Consider the following 19499-nt stretch of genomic DNA (forward strand, 5'->3'; position numbering starts at 1 on the left):
CCGCCCCACAAAAAAACCCTCTTTTGATTTTTTTTAACGTCCTGTTGCTTCACGGGGGACTTGAGGGGTGGTCGTCACGTGGCCCGACACGTAGCCGTGAGGGGCGAGAGCGCGTGCGCGCGTCGGGGCCGGAGGCCACGCCCCTTCCGAGGGTCGCCCCGCCCCCACCCGGGCCCCGCGCGGTGGGGGATGGGAGGGGCCTGGCGCGCCTGCGTGGGGCCGGGAGGGGCCGGGCCGGGGCCGGAGGGGGCGCCCCGAGCGGGGCGCGGGGTGCGGAGCCCAAGGGACCCCGAGGGGCGGGGCCGGGAGGCGGGGGGGTCCTAGCTCCCAGGCCGCGGCTGGGACGTGTCTGCGGGCCTGGTCGCCTCCGACTGGATCGCGGGGGGCGCCGGCTGCCGCGGGTCGTGGGTGGGAGCGCGCGACGACCCCGTCCCCCAACCCCGTCCTCCGGCTCCCGGAGCAGCAGCGGGTCCCGCGTGGGCGCGCCTGGTCGCCCCGACGGCGTCGCCGCCGCGCATGCCGCGACCTGGCCGGGCACGGGGCGTGCTGGGCGGCCGCCGCCCGGTATCCCGAAAGCCACAGCCCGGGCCCGGAGTGCGCACGAAACCCGGAGGGTCCCGAATGGCGCTTGCAGGGTTCTGCTCCGTGGCGGCTCGGTGTCCAGCCACAAAATGCAGCCGCCGCGTAGAAAAGAAAGAAGGAAAGCGCCCGTGCCCGGTTTCCGGCCCCGCGAAAGCCACCATTTGCATGTGCGAACTTGCGGGGATATATACACGCGTGGCGGGCAGGCGGGTTCCCCGCAGCCAGGTGGGTTCCGGCAGCCCTGTTGGTGGGGGAGCCTTCCCAGCTGCCGCGAACAGGTCTCCCCGGATGCCATCAGCTGCTGGGTGTGCGTGTCCTGCCAGCCCCTTAGGACGCGTGCCATTGACCGCGTAGACCCGAGCTGCTTACCACCCCCATGGACCCTGTGAGGGTCACGCCCCCCGGAGATGGCTGGTAATCGTCTCTGCCGTGTTTAACTGCGAACTTGCTTCCCGCACATTCCTAGGAACGCTGTTGAGGTTGAGTTGCATTAAGCTCCTAAGCGAATCTCAGACATGCTCTGAGTGGCGAGTAACTTCTGGCCTGCTCGTCTGGAAAACACTGAGCTCGCTTTCTAAATTAAGCCAGGTTTGATGGAGGAAATGGAATTGCCTTGGCAGGCGGAGTTAAACCATTGCACTCAACTGTTTTAAGTTGTCCGACAGCCATCCGTCGCTAAGAGCCATAGGATATTCGGGTGCTAATTGCCTGCTTAAAGGACCGATTGGGTGGATATAAGAAATAATAATTATATCTGAAAGCGTTTGTCTCTAAAGTGGGTATGCTTCTTCAGTACCTGGCAACATGGTGGGTCGTTTGAAGGGTTCAGGTGGTAAGGTATTCATTTGAGCTGCGAGTGTCAAAGATTCCACCGGCCTTCTTACTGGGTTCACTTCTTACACTAACCTCCTAGGCCCTGTGCTAAATCAATGCTGTACATGTTTAACTCTTAACCTTCAGTTCAGCCTGTGGCTTGGGGCACGCTGTATCCCCCTTTCACACAACAGGAAACCCAAGCAGAAGGGGGTTAAATCACCGGCCCAAGACTACACAGCTCATGAGTCCTGGATCTGGGATTCAGAACCACTCATATTTTATTCAGAGCCCTCATTCTTTGCCCTTCTGCTCGCCCTGTCCAGTAAGTCGCACTGAACTGTGGACAGTGTTTGACCGCGTCTGACCCATGGAAACTGGGATGTCACATAGCTCACCCGCTCTATGTTAAGAACATGTTAGGCAGGCCCTAACCGGTTTGGCTCAGTGGATAGAGCGTCGGCCTGCAGACTGAAGGGTCCCAGGTTCGATTCCGGTCAAGGGCATGCACCTTGGTTGCGGGCACATCCCCTTTGGGGAGTGTGCAGGAGGCAGCTGATCGATGTTTCTCTCTCATTGATGTTTCTCTCTATCCCTCTCCCTTCCTCTCTTTAAAAAAAATCAATAAAATATATATTTAAAAAAAAAAAAAGAACATGTTAGGCAGTATTCACTTCCCGTGTATTAAAACTCTGACGGGAACTGCATTTGACGGGTTACTGTGTATTCCCTTTTCAGATTCAGATGGATCGCCTCACCGCTCTGCTCACCGTTCTTTGGCTCCCCCTCCAATGAAAAACCCGGACCTCAGCAAGGCCTGGAGCCCCAGGGTGCTCCGACCCGCTGACCCCTTGCTGACCTGATGTCCACTGCCTCCCCTGTCAAGGTGGCTGGAGCCCCTCTCCCACCCCGAAACAGGCGAGCAGGGGGACCCGGGATTTCCAGGGCACGAGCTTATGCCAAGCTTCCCTTCCGCAGCAGCTCTTTCTGTCTGAATCTCAAGGAAAAGGGGAAGTAAGAACTCCTCCTGACTTAGCTGGGCTCTGCACTTGGTGTTTCCTCTCCTTGCCCACAGGCCGGCAAGGCCGCTCCAGGTGTTCTGCCACCGCAGTGAGCCACACCGGAGGGAACACACGGCCTCCTTATTGTCGCCTTACCCTCCTTCTAGTTGCTTTTATAACATTTATTTCCTCCTGACACATTCTGTCTACGGGTAAGTTTGTCTGTCACCACCCTCCCACCCCCATCCCCGCCCCCACTGTCAGCTCCCTGAGAGCCAGGACTTAATTCTGTTCTATGCGTAACTCCCAGCGCCTAGGCCGGCATGTGGTTCGTGTAGGGACCATTAAAAATACGTTCCAAGATGGTGTCAGGTGCTGGTCGTGCACCAGGAGCCATGCAGAGTCCTTCCCCACGTCACTTCTTTATACAAACATCATCTTATTACGATATTGACAAGTTACAATGTACGCAGAACATGTCTATGGGTGAGCTTCCAGTTGAAAATCCGTATAACAACGTTTTTTGTGAAAAAGGACGTCCTCTAATATGTTGACCCTAAAAATGGTTCCATTCCTGACATCAGTAATTCACAGGTTCTCTTCCATTTGACTCTCTTTGCTTATTGCTATTCTTCACATTTCAAACATAACATTACAGTCTTTCCAAACATTGTGTTTCCATCACCGTGAAGTTCTTACAGGAACTCACATGTTCCTTGGACTTAAGAATCAACATTTGATGGCTTTTTGTCTCAAACGTTCTTTCAAAAAATCACAATCCTTAGCTTTTTCTAAAAGGGAATAGGGCATTCCCAGTCTCTGTAAAGTAAATCTTTGTTTATTGCCTTCATAGATTTCTGGAGGCTTCTTTTAAATTATGATAGGGCTCATAGGTCTATTTAAAAAGCTGAAATGGCACATTGTAAGTGTGAATATCTTCATCAGGAAATATTGAAGTACCCGTCATTAACCCCACAGCTCGCTGGGGCTAAGCTGAGCATTAATGTCCTACACAGATGAAAAGTAGTTAACTAGTTAGGGGATGGAGGGAGGGGAGGGGGGCAAGTGGGAGGTATCTGTAATACTATCAATAATAAAAACATGTATTTTTAAAAAGTTAACTGGTAACAGTAAATGCTAAAGACAAAATGCTGTGGGAATGGAAATGAACACTGCATTCCAGGCGGGGAGCCGAGGCCAGACTGCTCAGGACACGTCCAACTCAGGCCTGAGCAACAGCCCAGGTTCCCAGGGAGGAAAGCGTAGGGCGGGTGGCGGAAATGCGGGAAGGGGGACGTGCGGGCTTCGGGCAGGAATCTCCTCTGAGAGTAGTAGATGCCAGGTTTTGTTCGGCCTCGAATGCCAAGCTAAAGTGTTCATGGAGAGAAGACGTAGGAATTTTTTTTTATTGTTTTATTGTTTAAAGTATTACAAAGAGTATTACATATGTCTCCTTTTTTCCCCCGCCGTTGACAATAGGAATTTTTTTGATACAAGGAAGTTAATAAAACAGTCAGATGGGCTCTGTTGAGTGAGCACGCCGATACCTGATAGCGCAAGTACAAGCCTGGTCAAATGGGAGGCGCTCCCTCCGCCATCCTGATGCCGGCTGTGCTGCTTGTAAACCACTACATGGCTGCCGGTGTGATACTAACATGGAGCTTACACCACGGCACAGCGGTTAAACGTTAACTGACCGGGTCGGGTTCCACACATTTGACCCTAAATGAAACGTTAGAGGCAAAAAGCTTCTCGGCCGAGAGGCGGGCTCCTGTGCGTGTAATCCAACCTTCATCCCACATTTAAACAGAAACATTAGCTAGGAATAATGGTCTGTTATTATATGAATCAGAGAGCACTGAGAATGCATTTTGTTTTGATCGGCTGCCAGGCGATCTATAGTTTATGATTGCAGACCAGTGCCCAGCGTGTCCCTGGACGGGGCTGACCCGTTTATTTCCTTCGGGATCTGGTGCCTTCAGGGTGAACCTGTGCCTGGATTTTTTTTCACACGTTAAAGAGAAACTGTTTGGTTCATAATCTCTGTGTTCATTTTAAATAAGTAAGGCAAGGAAACATTTCAGGAGCAAAGGAATTGTCTACTCATGTCCTAGGCATTTAATCAAGTGCCTTTATCCTTTACTAAAATTTAACTTATACCTGAACGTGCATTTTTCCAGTAGTTTCTCTATATTCTTGCTTTCTAAACAGACTTCCGCGTGGGGCAGGAGAGACAAAAGAGGGCTGCCATTTGGGAGTCCCTACAAACTGCCGGGCACTTCAGTTATTAATTACCCCCACTGCATGCACAGCAGCTCCGAGTTAATGATTACCCCCATTTACAGTGAAGTCGAGGCTCAGAGAGTTAGCGAAGTGACGTGACTCTCGTGACACAGCTAGTAAACCCTGGGGACAAGATGGACACCAGACCTTCCGAGCCCTGAGTGGTGGCTGGCACGATGCTGGCCTTCCTGTAAGTGACCTCTGTGCACCCCAAGAGCTGTTACCTTTGAGTCTTTTCTTTTTTCAGGACTCTAACCCGTGGTGATGTTGAATCTTTTCCAACATGAAGCTCTGTGCGCTAATTGGAATACTGCTGGTGTCAGATCGGGAAAAGATGCTGGGCTGGGTATAAAAAGGCCTTATTAGTCCACTAGGTCACAGTGTTCGGCAAACGCATGAGTCAACAGAGCCAAATATCAACAGTACAACGACTGAAATTTCTTTTGAGAGCCAAATTTTTTAAACTGAAACTATATAGGCAGGTACATTGTTGTTAACTTAATTCAGGTACTCCTAAGGCTTAGGAAGAGCCACACTCAAGGGGCCAAGGAGCCGCAGGTGGCTCGCGAGCCGCAGCTTGCCGACCACGGCACTAGGAGAGTCCCATCCCAGTGAGCCGTGCAACACTGAGTAAATCCCTCGGTCTCTCTGAGGTTCAAACACAGCGGTCATGGAAATCTTTCTAAGCCTGTGATTCTGAATAAGATGTTCTCATCCTGTCGGCAAGTAGACCGGGCTGTGATTTAATTCCTGTGTCTGGGATAGCCACTTGTCCACATGGTGATGTCGCGGCAATAAGAAATGTGTTAAAAAATGGTCTGTGTTCGACTTTGTACTCCTTATTAAAATAAAACATTTGTTAACGCATTTTTGTTTCCCTTGAACAATAAATTTGACTGAAAGATGTTACATTTTTATAACTTTGAAAGGATTAAATCAAATCCTTAAGAACACACACCATATTACAACTTAATAAAAAGCAGGGCACTAAAACCCTGCAGCTAGCGCGCCTGGGGGGAAACTCGCCTCCGGGAGAGCAGACATTCCTGGAGGGCAGTGTCCAGGCTCCTCTCTTCTGCCCTCGCTTTAAAAACGCTTTACAAGTGGCCTTATAAATAATTACTTTCAATAACCCCGTGTTTGAACGAGCGACAAAAACAAAGAAAGCAGCACACAGACATGCGCGGGCTGTAGGACGGGCAAGCAGCTGTGCAAGCGGCTCACAGCCCAGGACACGGAGCTGAGTAAACAGGGGCCTCTGGGACCCGGCCTCCGGACAGGGGCAGAGCAGGAGGAGGGTCGGGCCGGGCCCCCGGGAGCCTGGGAACCGGCTTGCTGTGTGACTCGGTGGTTCCTGAGAAGTGCTTGCGATGCCAGGTCTGTCTCCCTCCACAGGAAGCACGCCTTTTGGGGCAACAGGCCCAGAGCACCCATCGTCCCGAGCCTGTAACGGTCTGAAAGCCAGCGCTCTCAGCACAGTGAGGGCTCCCAGCGGTGGGGCGTGTCCCCATCACTGTGGCCGCATCACCTGCGTGGGCTGAAGAGTGAAAGGGCCTCCTCACCGCCCTGGTGGTCAGCCACACACACACACAGCTTCATCAGCTTTTGGATTTGGCAGCATTCCCGCCCCCCCCCCGGCCCCCGGCGCAGTGACCACTCAGCCACAGGCCCAGCCCCCCCCCCTCGAGCCTCCAGAATCGCCTGACCCAGCGACGGCCAGCCTGCTCCCCCCCCCCCGCCCCCCCCCCCCCCCCCCGGCTGCAGCCCCGGTCGGCCGCGTGTCCCTGCCACGCCAGCTGAAAGCCACCCTGACCGTGACCTCCGGCTGCAGCTCACGCACACGTTCAGGAAGCTGTTTATTTCTTGTCTATTAAACCTGAACTGACTAGTTTTTTCTAATTGCAACTAACATGGTTATTATTATTATTTTTGTCTAAAATAGGCACAGGTTCTTTGGGCATGTAACCAAATTCAGAAAGATTTCTGCAAATCATGCCTACCCAGTTACATCAAAATACCAACTCTCCAGCTTCACTATTTTGTATTTTAATAAAGTTTTCATAGTCAGGTTGCTGCCAGAGCTGCAACACGGTTACTCCTCCTTAAGTAAACGCTTTATATCTCACACCAAGCAAGTCCACCGCCGCTCCCTCCCCCGCTCCACACCATTCACGCTCCTCTGCGGAACCCCACAAGCCACACTGCTGACGCCAGCACCTCCTGTTCCCCAATCCTCCATCCCAGCCCATCTGCGAGGATGTTACGGTCACATTTCACAGATCTCCAAAGGGCCACCAACGTGACACAGCGGCCTTAATTACACTCTGTTTTCCTCAATATTCACTGGTGGTTAAGCATCGCTTCTTTAGATGGAAATAAAATGTACAGTGAAATGAGTAACACTTCTGTTAACACGTCTGGGCTGGGTGGGAGTAACGCTGTTTGTGTAGCAGTGCTATTGATAGTGCCAGCCTGGAGTTGGGGTGGGGGGGACCGCACCCCGAGCTGTGACAGATGGTGGGATGGCCCCACTGGTGCCGGAACCCTGTCTCTGTCCAGGTGAGTTCACAGGAGCAGCAAGACCGAGAGGCGAGAAGCAGACACACTCAGTGTTAAATTGTGAAATGAAGGAAAACAGATTTGGGGTCACTGAGCTCAAAGACAGGCCTCTGAGCCAGCCATACCCCGCGCCTCCAGTACCCACGCCACCGCCGGTGCCAGTGAGCAGTGGCGCAGCCCTTCTCTGCGCCAGGCCCGTGGCCTCCAGGGCCCCACAACCAGACCTGACTGTCCCCTCTCTCTCCGCCACCAGGTTTCCACATCCCGCTGGGTCGGCGCCTGATCGCTCCACCAGGCCCTGTCGCTGCGCGGGCAGCAGCGGCCCCCTGTCTGGGGTCAGGGCGCTGAGCCCGAGCCTGGGGGAAGGAGGCTCAGACCCCTGGTCTAAGTGCTTCCTTCTGCCCCGGGAGAAGATGGAGTGATACCTCAGGCCTAGAAATGCTATTCTTACCGATGACATGGACGGATTATCTTTAAACCCCAAGGGGTGAAACCAAGTCCTAAACATTGACCCTGGAGAGTTTGCTGGTCCTGGGGGAGGCAGCTGAGCACAGGGTTCCGGGGTAGCGGCTCAGAAGTCCTGGGTTTGATCTCGGTCCTGCCAGCAACCTCCTGTGCCTCTCTCTCCTCCCCTGTGAAGGCGATCACGCAGCCTAAGGCTGCGGTCAGGACACGGGAGTGAGTGGGCGTGAGGTGCCCAGCGACCCCCTGGCACACAGCCCACCTTCAGTGCACGGTACTGTTTGAAAAACTCAAGGGAGTGAGGCCTGGGACTAGCTCACGCATACCAGTGCACATGTGTTTGGGGATGTGTGCATATCTCTGCTGGAGCTGAAAATGTATCCACAGGCTCAAAAGCAGTCAGTCATCAGTTCCCCCGCTTCCTGTTGCATAAGCCGTTTCCTGTTCCCAGGACTGCTGACACTGGGAAGTGAAGGACAGGCAGCCTGGTGGTGAGGAGCTGGCCAGGCTGGCCGCGCTGTGGGCAGGGCCCCGGTTTACCTGCAGCGGGCCCGGCCCCCACAGCTCCCCCCTAGAGCCTGCACTCAGCTGCGCACAGTAGGACAGTTCTGAGCTGTGAGTAGGTGTGAGAAGGAGAGCCTGCCCTCCTCACCCCTGCCCCGTAAACCCCTGAGCTGGCGGTTACTGAGGGGTCCTGGGAAGAGCGCCTCTTCCGGGAGGACCAGGGCCGGGGGGCCAGGCACCCGCCTGCAGGCCTCGCAGGCGCGCCAGGACCCCTGCATGGCGCCCACTCTGTGTTCCAGCTCTGACAGTCGGGGGCTGTCCGTGTGATGTCATGTGTTGAACCCAGCATCACGCCAGGGCCTGGGCTCCCCGCGGCGCCCGGCACGGCACCTACAGCCAGCGGCACAGGTGAGGGACCTGCCCTCCCTAAAGCCATGCTGTCTTCCGAGGGCCGCGGGCCTACGGTGAGCAAAGCAGGGAGCCCCCTCCCCCTTTCAAATCAGCTACTTGGGGGGAACCAGGCCATGCTGTGAGGAGTGTAAGCCAGAAAGCGGCCGGGAGGTTACCCAGGCGCACACCCTCACCTTGGCTCTGCGCTCCGTTGCTGGGTCACACACGAAGCAAAGACAGCTCCAGGTTCCCCGCCCCAGGCTGAGCCCCCAGAGGCCTCCACCTCCAGCGAAGCGAGCCCTCTGCGTCCCCAACATCCACCACCGCCCCGTCGCCACCACCCTGCCGCCAGGCCACACTCACTCGGGCGCCCACACCGGCTCCCAGTGGCTCTCGGGGCTCCCGGTGGTTTCCCAGCCCCATTTCAAAGCGAGTCTGGAACACACAGCGAAACTGAAGCAGCGAAAGAGGATCTTGTCATAAACAGTTTATCACTGTGAGCGGCTTCACGGAGAACCACATACCCCGTTACAATACGCATGTTGAGCACGATTTCTATTAGCGTCATGCTTTCTCGTACAAACAGGGCCTCGCATTACCACTGGACGCCTGGGGTGGTTCGGTCCGAGTCCCTGACACGGTCAGGGCTTGGGCAGAATCTTCTCGATATCTATTTTTACTGAAGTGGCTGATCATAACACACACAACAACGCCGCACGATGATGGTCACGTCAGAGGTCACAGCAAAGCACGCCGCCTATTTTTATGCCAGGTTCCCCCAAGGCAACGCCTTGGTCATGTCGCCGAGCGGTCGCGTGAGTGACCACGTGTGAGCTCAGGGCTCGGCCCTCCCCCAGCCGGTCTCAAGTTCAATAGCTCTCCTCTGCCTCTGCCTTTTCCCGTCTCCTCAGTCATCTTGGACCAGGGTCACGGTCCAGCAGCCCAGCAGCCTCTGTGCTCAGTCCCAGAGGCGCCCGGAGCCACTGCGGTCTGGACAGTTGCTGGTGTGAGGTGACAGCATTTTTGCTTCATAATGTGATGCATGCCTGCCAGCACCATGACAGGCGCATCCCTGACCTCTGTCCTGATGTCCATCGTCACGCGTCCGGGGCGAACCTTGCTGGCATTTTAGTAAAGTTTTATAGAAGCGACTCGTCACAAGGTTTACCAGGACTGATCCCTCCTCGACACTCTATCCAGCTGCCTCAACGTTGTGCAGCATCCCTCAACCCGTCCCTCCGCACAGGAAGGCTGGGGGGCGCACGGGGAAGGGAAGGCCAGCAGGAAGACATCCCAGGGGCCACACTTCCCAGGAAGGGGCTTAAGAGCACTTTCATTTTTCAGGCCCCCAAACACAAACTCTCACTCCTCGAGCTAGCTAGCTCAGGGTTTCGCGCCCCTGCCTCCCAACCCCGCCCTGTGCGCACGGCTCGGTCCTCCTCTGTGTCCTGAAGTTCCGCTTGGCCCCAGGTGCCCGGAGGAGGACTCTGCGCTCTGTTTGAAATTGTTTGCAAGATAAGATCTGCATTGTTGAAGCCAAGAGCCTGCTTTCTGTAACATGTCAACCGTAGGAAAATATTAGAAAGCCTGTCAGAGAAGAAAACAGTAAGAGTCCTAGGACCTGCCATGTATTTATTTTTTATTAGAATCGAACTAAATTAGTGGTCAGCTTCACAAAACTAGAAAACGCCGTCACCCGCTCCTTATTTTCCCTCCTTCGGAGTCAAAAGGAGGCCTCAGATCCGGGGAGAAAACCTTCCCGCTAATTAAGCCTCACAGCTTGCTCCATCTGGGCCTCGTCTGCGCAGCAGCCAGAAGCTTCCATGGCCCAGCAGTTCCCCCGCGTCGCTCGGGAGCCGCATGCACCGTGCGCTAGGAGAAGCCTCCAGCGATTCCAGCCGTCAAGCGCCTCTGATCCCCAGATCTGTGCAAAGGAGATTTGCAAAGCTTGTCGTCTTCCCTCCTAATTTAATTCAAGCTGCACTTGTAATAAAGAGGTAAGCGCGTGCCCTGGCCTCCCGCGAAGGCTGGCATGAGCCTCTGTGCCACACAGATCCTCTGGGGGCTGAGAGTCAAGTCCTAGAATTATCCCCGGGACTGTGTCAAGCCCTCCACCCCCTGCACCCCGGGCCAGCGCCAAACCCGGCCTCAGTGCCCACGTCTCCCTTCCAGCTATGCCTCGGTTTCCCTCGCCCCACGTCCTCTGCCCAGGGCCACGGCGGGCCGGACACAGCTTCCGCAGCCTCTCCTCGTCCCCTCTCCCTCCCACACATCACAGTGAGAAAAGAGCCCTCGGATCTCAGTGTTAGAAAGGCCAGTCTCTAAAATGGCAAACGCTGGGGGAATGACGGGGCTGCTGAAGAACCGCAGAGACATCCAGCCGGGGCCCTCGGTGACATGTCGGTGGAGACCAGGCAACCATTTCAGAGACTTCCCACCGGTCTGACCGGCATTCTCTGTAACTGGAGGTCCTGGGGCACCTTCTCTGTCCCTGGGGTGTGCTGCCCTCGCTCATGGAGGGGCATCCAGGCCCAATCTCTGACCTTTGACCAAGGAACCCCTCCCCTCCCCTCCACGGCTTCCCCCTTGGGCTTCAGGCTTCTCACTCTGACCTTCCGTTTGCCACCATGGCCCCTAATGGAGCAGCGCCCGGTTGAAGGCTCGGGGACGTATCCTATTGCCCCTCCTCTCACGCCAGACACGTCCCCACCAGGCCATCCGCCACGCAACGTGTAGGCGCTTCCCTGCAAACCCCGGCGGTGCCCGTGCCTCTGGAAGGGTGCGGGGTGGGGGCCTCTGGTGGTGGCCCAGCCGGCCCAGCCAGGCGAGCCGGCGATGAGAAGCTCTGGCTCTGCCGTGATGTTGGGCAGACGACTTGATCCCAGCAATCCTCAGTGTTCCCAGCTGCAAAATGGGGCTACTGCTTACAGTCACTGCACAGGGCTCCTGCGCGCACGACATTCGGCAGTGAGGATGAGGCCCCGACTCTGCCTGGAGCTTAGCGACTGCTCAGGGAGCATTGGCTATGATGGTTGGCGTCCCTGTACCACTTTGAGACGGCCTACTCTGCGCCGGCACATTGTGGGGCAGCAGGAATACAAAGTGGGTCACTGTCCCTGGCAAAGAAGGCCAGTCCGCCCCAAAGGACAGAGCAGCGGAAGGTCCTTTGACGGCACGGCACGTTCAGTCCCGGGAACGCCGGCGGAGGCAGGGCGCCCCAGGCAGCGCAGGGCGGGTGTCCCAGGGGAAACATGCTGCTGCTCGTGCGGCACCTGCTCGGGTGCGTGTGGCTGTCCTGCCCGAGCACGAACCGCGGTTCAGCAACTGCGCTCATGCAGAGAGCGGCCCCCGCTCCCCAGCGGCCCTTCGGCCTCAGGAGGAAGGAGCGTCCAGGAGGCTGCCTCTGTGGACACCCCCCGCCCTCCACCCCGCACCCCCCCCCCGCACCCCTCAGCCTCAAGCTAGGCCTCCAGAGGAGGCTTCCCAGAGGAACAGGGGAATGACCCCTAAGGCCGCCCGGCCCAGGCCTGACAAACATCATCTCAGTGTGCCCCCAACAGCCCCGCGAGCCCTCGGGCCTTGTACCAAAGCCTGGCTCCAGCGATTGCTGGTTCTGCAGCTTCGGGCAAGTGCGGTGACCACTCTCTGCCTCTGCCTCTGTTTCTTCATCTTCCACTGAGGATACCTGTTGCCACCACCTCCGCCTGCTCCCCCGCCCCCCTCCCCGGGGTTGGTGAGAGGAGCCTGTGAGGCCATGCCCGCAAACCCTCGGGGCAGGCCCTGTTGGTGTTATGCCACCACGGGGCCTGCGTTTCCCACCATCTGCAGAAGGTGCTGGCGGAGGAGCAAAGCCTGCGAGTGGTTACCCAGAGACACTTCCTCTTCTTCCCGGCCACCGGCTATCCTTCATGTCCCACCTCTCAGAGCCCAGGCGTGGCCATGTGCCTGGATTCTCATCCGTAGAATAAGAACAAAGTGATGCGCCCCCTTCCAGGCCCCGCCCAGAAGAGCCTCCGGGGTCCTCCGCCATCCTGCTCCAGGGGCCAAGGGAATGGGGACTTGTTGAGGAGGTGGGTCTCTGAAGGCCTGCCGGGAACAGGTCACTTTGCAGACCTCTTCTACTAACTAAGAAACACGCTTCCATTGCATTTGAACTAGCCTGCATTCGGCTAGCTGACTAGCCAACCCTTACCCGTGCGACTCAAATGCACGAGCTCAATGAAGGATCAATTTTGTAGTGAGCTGTCGGAGCTATAGGGGTCCACCCAGTGCATCTCCCCTTTCTCCTCCTCCTCTCCTTAACACTCTCCTGTTCGGTGTGAAATCTAGCGTGACCCTGGTGCAGTGAACGCCTCCACCTCACCTGCAGGCAGGGAGCCCAACTCCGGGCCCTCCTGATGCCACCTGACAATCCTGCTTCCACTCCCACTGACACTCCAGCAAAACAGTGTCTCTCTCTCTCTCTCTCTCTCTCTCTCTCTCTCTCTCTCTCTCTCTCTAACATATTTTTATTGATTTCAGAGAGGAAGGGAAAGGGAGAGAGAGAGAGAAACATCAATGATGAGCAAGAATCATTGGTTGGCTGCCTCCTGCACACCCCAACCACTGCGCCACGCCAGCTTTCTCTCTTTTGTAATGAGCTTGCTGGACTGAGAGGACGGAGCTGTTTTAAGGACACCTGGGCAGCGTGCTAATGTCCCGATGGAGAAGCCAGCACCAGCAGAGCAGCTTCAAGGTGGAAGGGCCTCTCGGACGCCCGCCGTCGTCGAAGGCTTGCATTTGCTAATGTCTGATTCCTATTTCGAAATCACGTTGGCCAGCGAGCCTCCTTTTGGGTGAAACTGATTAGAGCTGGTTTCCCTTTATTGGGAACTTCACCCCTTCCCCTAGTTCCCTGGGGCCTCTGGCTCCTCACAGGCCCTCCTCTGCCAGCACCTGCCCCAGAAGCCATAATCCCATGATTTAAACTATTAAAATGTCTTTTTGTTTTGTTTTGTTAATCCTCACCCGAGGACATTTTCCCACTGATTTTTAGAGAGAGTGGAAAGGAGGGGGAGAGACACACAGAGAGAAACATGGATGTGAGAGAGACACAGCCATTGGTTGCCTCCCTCACGCGCCCCAGCCAGAGCCTGGGATGGAGCTGCAACCGACGTACGTGCCCTTGACCGGCATCGAACCAGGGACCCTTCAGTCCAAGGGCCAATGCTCTCTCCACTGAGCCACCCGGCCAGGGCTTAACATTTCTTAAACAACCAGTGACAGTAACAGGCATGGCTTCCAGGGAGGGAGAAGGGTGTGAGTCACCACAGGTGGTCTGGGCTGATAACACTCACTTGCAGGGAGGGGCCTGGCTGCATGTGCTGGAGAAAGATCCACGCAAACACACTCCCTAGGACAGCCCCCCTGCTTTTCACTGCACTTGTGGGGGCTGGCGGAGAGTCCCAGGAACGCGCCAGCCTGGCCTGCAGATTATTTCAAACTGGAATCTAGGAAAGCCCCCCAAACTCAGGGAGAGGTTCTACTCCCGTTCCTTAGAGTTTCAGTGCAAAGACCTGCTTCAGGGGGGAGCCTCGGCACAGGCACCTCACGCACATCCGCCCAGGCAGTCAGGGGGCTCCCAGCGTGCGTCCCAGATACCCCGGGCCTGGTTTCTGAGCTGCCCAGCAAGGGGCGGCCTGCCAGGTGAGCTCCCCGCTTCCTCAACCGCCTGTAAACCGCCCCTCCTCACTTCTGAACTCTAAGTCCCTGTCCCCCCTTTTTTCTCCTTTGCCCAAAATGTCATATGCCTCTCTCCCAATGTTGCCTCACCGCCTTGGGAATTTTCCATGCGGGCGTGAATTCAAAACGCAAAGGTATTGCAGCTTTATTTTGTCCCAGTCACCTGCTGCGCGTTGCTTAAATTCTCCGACCAGACCACAGGGGCAGCAGGGCCCTTCCCCAGCCCCAGGGCGCTGCGCTTTTATCCTCACAGGCTTCTGAAGGTCATGATAAACTTGGGGGCTGGGAGTGCATGCTTGCTCTAGCTCATGTGGCTGTGTAATGGACTTCATCCATGATAACTCTTGGGTATGTTTTTCATTTAAAGCAACAGAGTTGCAACCCCAGAGGTTTGCACGTGGGCGCTCACACCGTAAACTGCTGTTCACAGGTGTACAGCCCACCCTCCCGGGTCCCTTCAGCCTTCTGGCCACGTAGGCGACCCAGTACCCGCCAGGCCTTGGTGGAAATGTTCCAGAAAACTATCGTCCACTTGTTCTGTCTCAGAAAATACCAGCATTACAAGGCTTTATCTTTGAACTTTCATTTAAAATTCTCATGGAAATGGACAATTTCTTAAAGGCTCTAAAAGCTTTGCTGTCGTTTTCTTTCGTCTGGCGAACGCCAGGCTGGCCATGAGGCATGCGAGTTTCCTTTCCCAGATTCTTTCCCCGCTCTGAGCTCATGAGCCCCATGCAGCCACGCTCAGGGGAGCAGGCCATTCTAGCTCGATGCATTTCTATCTTTGCCCCTGGTTGCTGGGACTTGCTCTGCCCGCCCCCCCCCCCCCACCTCCTGCCCCTCCAAAATCGAGTGAGGGGAGGTCGGACTCCATGGAGAGTCCGTAGGAATGGAATTTTACACAGTGGAGTTGGTGCTGGGGGGAGGGGAGAGTCGAGGGTTACTGTTTCGCCTCGGCAGGACTTCTGTTAGGGACGAGGAGAAGGTTCTAGAGATGGAATGTGGTGAGGGTTACACAACCTGGTGAAGGACGTGAACGCCCCTGAGTCCTACTCTTAACACTGGTGAAAACGGCAAGTCGCACGCGTGTTCCAGCACAGCACCCAGATCTCGCTCCCGCTCCCTGCCCTGTATGTCTGTGCGCGGCACTAACACAGACGCCCGCTCCCGTGGATCGCAGCAACGGCGGAGAATGGAGCAGCCGAACAAAGCACACACAGCCTTTGCCAGCGGTCTTTGGGAAGCCACTCTGTTTGCTCATGCGCAGAGGACAGCCAAGCCGCCTGGCATTGGGGAGAACAAGATGAATGGCCCCCTGGAGACCCCAGGGTTCGTGTGTGAGTTTCCATCACCTTTTGTCCCCTTCCTGATTCACATGCAGATGAAGCCAGAGCAGCTCCTCGCTAAACGCTGGGCTTTCTCACTCCAGATTGGAAGGTGGAAGGAGCAGCTAAATATTTATGAGGCTTTTTCCCCGGGTTTAGGATGCACCCTTGTTGGAGGTGGAGGGATTGCGTTAATGAATGCGTGCCTGCACACCCCACGCAGAAACCCGGCCAAGGGGGAAACGCACACAGAGAGCTTTGTGGGCACGGCACTCACCGAACAGTTCCCAGGGGCAGGAAGAAAAGAGAGGGGTGGGGGGAAGCAAGATGTAAAATCTGTTGCCAGGAGAGAAGAAAGTGTACAGCTCAACACAAAAGCAAGAACAAAGTTTCATCTTTGCTTTCTGGAGTTGCAAATGCAACTGTTGTTCCAGCCGGTACAAATGTGAAATGAAACATGGGGCTGGGCACCGAGCACTGGCCACCCGGCTCTCCCCAGGGAGGAGGGACCCAGGCAGGCTCCATGCTGCTGATGAGTCATTCTTTTTTTTTTTTTTTTTAAATATATTTAATTGATTTTTTACAGAGAGGAAGGGAGAGGGATAGAGAGTTAGAAACATCGATGAGAGAGAAACATCGATCAGCTGCCTCCTGCACGCTCCCACTGGGGATGTGCCCGCAACCAAGGTACATGCCCTTGACCGGAATTGAACCTGGGACCCTTCAGTCTGCAGGGCGATGCTCTATCCACTGAGCCACACCAGTTAGGGCGATGAGTCCTTCTTTAGGACACAAAGAACAGACCGAGGTCCTTCCAGCAGCGCCTCACACATGTGCCTTCGACAGAGACTTTTCAGGTATGAATCCATGACTCGCTTGTTGGGGGTTGGATTGCACTCCTGTCTCTCCCCGTCTTTTCCGTGCCTCGTGGACACTGCTTGCAGTAGGCTGGCTAAGAAGTGAATCTGCCCTAAATCTGTTGCCTGGAGTTATACCTAGTTATGGCTTGGGGTGTAAATCATCTTTAATGACAGGCCATCTTTGGGATATTTTAACAGACAGAATAATATATTCACACACTAGCTGTGAACGCAGACATGTTCATGGCCTGAATGTCACCCCACCAAAAGCCATCTTTCCAACCCTGACCATGTCCCTCGACTCCCTTCCTGGTTCCCGTGAGCACAGAATGCGGGGCCGTGGGTCAGGGCCCGCGAGGGAAGGAGGCAGGCTCTGCAGGGATCTTCCTGTCCGTGTGGCAGGACAGTAGGGTGGAAATTGTACTTGAGAAAAGATCCCCCCTCGTTTGCAAGTTGTAACATACAAAGAGATTAAGGCTGTGTTTGTAAGTTTGGCAGATTCTTGCTGGATTCAAGAAATCTGGGAGCTGGCTTGCCTCACCTGTGTTCACAGGGCACAAAAGAGATGCAGGGGCCCCGCCTCAGACCCCACACAGCAAGACGTGCCCCTCCGGCTGAAGTGGGGAGAACAATGTCCGTGGAAGAAGCAGGAAAACCCGTGGAGAATTCCTGTGAGTTCACTTGAGCCAAACTGACAGCAGTTTGCCAAGAAGCAACAATCTCTAGGGTTTGAGAAAAAGCTCCTGAGAATGGCCGCTTTACAGCTTATTTTATACACTAGAGGCCCGGTGCACGAATTCATGCATGGGTGGGGTCCTGGCTGGCTGGGGGGAGGGGCTGCGGGTGGTTGGCGGGCTGGCCTCATCCCTGATTGGGGTGGCAGGGGGGGGGGTGGTCAGGGGCAGGGCTGGCCAGGGGAGGGGCCCGCCGGCACCACCCCCTGGTCAAACTTCTGGTTGAACTCTCAGTCGAACTCCCGGTTGAGGGGACAATTTGCATATTAGCCTTTTATTATATAGGATTAGCATCAAAGGAGGGACGTAAGGAAGGAGGGGTACAGGGAATCCATTGGTGGAGGATTAAGGAGGCGGGAGGCAGCAAAGTGGGGAAACCTCTGAGGTTGGCTGAAGGGTAAAAGGGAGAGACACACACTTCTTTCACAAGGAGGGGTCCAGAATGGCCAAGAGTTAACATTTACAGCACATACAGATGGTATTGGGGGAACAAGATAACAATTAGGGGGCCCACCCGGTGTGGCTCAGTGGCTGAGCATCGACCTATGAACCAGGAGGTCATGTTGATTCCCGGCCAGGGCACAGGCCCAGGTTGTGGTCAGGGCTCCATCCCCAGTGTGGGGTGTGTAGGAGGCAACTGATCCATGATTCTCTCTCATCATTGATGTTTCTCTCTCTCACCCCCTCTCCCTTCCTCCCTGAAATCAATAAAAATGTATTTTTTTTTAAAAGGTAATAATCAGGGGCTCTGTGCCCCGAGCATGTGTTCTCTTAGATGCACGAAGGCCACCGGCAGGCTCACTCAGGGTCCAGGCTGACCTTTGTCAAGGAGGCTGCAGGCCTAGCACATGACTACCTGCCGCGACCCGCTCTCCGTGAGGCATGCTTTGGTTCCGCCCATCCTGTGTGGTTACCTTCTGCCTCTGAGTCTGTCAGGCCCCCACGCGGGCCTCCCTGAGCTTGTCCTGCTCAGCGCGTGGCCTCTCTTTCACCCACAGCCGAAAAGAAGCCTCCCTCCAGCATCTCTTCAAACACACCGAGGGCTTCCCGACATGTTTTTGTGACACACTGACAATTAGTTGTCGGTTGTTACTATTATTTCTTTTTTTTACATTAGAATAAAATACAGAACCGACTCTCCTAACGCCCCCCCACCCCCACAATAAAATCTGTTCACTTGATTCTTAGTTATTGGAAGTCCCGCTAATAACTGACTAGAGTCTGTTCACGTAGCTGTGGTTAACATCTGAGCACCGCATACGCTTAGCTTACAAGCAGAGTGTCTCCACATCGGTTTCATCAGTGACAAGCAGACACAGTGTTCACACGGAAGTTCTTGAGCCCCTCGCCTGCCGCGCTGACAAAGCATTGTCTGAGCTCAGCACTATTCCCGGGCCGTTTCTTACTCGCTTGCCTGAGTGAGCGGGCACTTGTCCAGACAGAAGTGGAAAGAAACTGTATCTACGTGTTGAAAGAAAAATGTAGTGGAGAGTTCACCAAGTTGTCTCAAATTCTCCCAGAAATAAATTATATATATATATATAATTGGAAGATTTTTCAGAAGGGCGTTTTGTACAAAACTTGGGAAATCAGTGTGTACTGTCAGTAAATGGTTTTGTGTTTTATTGTTTAAAGTATTACAAATAGTAGCACATGTCTCTTTTGCCCCATTGATCCCCCCTGCCCCCCCAACCCCCCTGTACATGGTTTTAAATGAAGGTGCATGGCTTTGATAGAAAAATTAAATGCACGTGAATTATGTCATCAATTCATGCATAAATGAGTATACGTAAGCAGAACCATTACCCCTAGTGATGGTGATCGCTCAAGCCCAGTGTATGCCCCGGGCTTCGAGCTGCTGGAGGCGCTGTGGGCGGCGTGGCATGGCTCTACGTCGGCCTCGGGTTGGGGAGCCCCCTCGCCCTGCTCATCCTGTGCTTGGACAGGGGACAGGAAACAGGAGAGCTGGCTGTTTACAACACCGCACGACAGCCCATGACCTGCACGGAGCAAGTTGAGGGTCTTTGAGAAGGATTTCCCTCACTGGTAAAAGTCACTTCTTAAACTTCTTATTAATTACAAGTCTTAAAGAACGTGCATTTATTTGGGGAGGATGGCTTCATCAAGTTCTGACTGAAATTATTATAGTGGATTCACTTTGGCAGAGGGGGGGGAAATCTGTATTTTAAAACACAGAATACACTAAAGGAGGAAAAGTTCAGGTCTTTGAAACAAAGAGGAACATACTAGAATGCACTAGAATGT

At 54.8% G+C, this 19499-nt stretch overlaps 1 long non-coding RNA gene across 1 annotated transcript; it reads left to right on the forward strand.

Moving 5' to 3' along the window:
* Positions 1-309: 309 nt before the first annotated feature.
* On the forward strand, positions 310-5777 carry LOC118660575. The gene is made up of 3 exons (XR_004968977.1): positions 310-807; positions 2134-2608; positions 4927-5777. It is a non-coding gene; the product is annotated as an uncharacterized LOC118660575 (long non-coding RNA).
* Positions 5778-19499: the final 13722 nt, after the last annotated feature.

Source organism: Myotis myotis, unplaced genomic scaffold, assembly GCF_014108235.1.
Source record: "Myotis myotis isolate mMyoMyo1 unplaced genomic scaffold, mMyoMyo1.p scaffold_m19_p_7, whole genome shotgun sequence".
NCBI lineage: Eukaryota > Metazoa > Chordata > Mammalia > Chiroptera > Vespertilionidae > Myotis > Myotis myotis.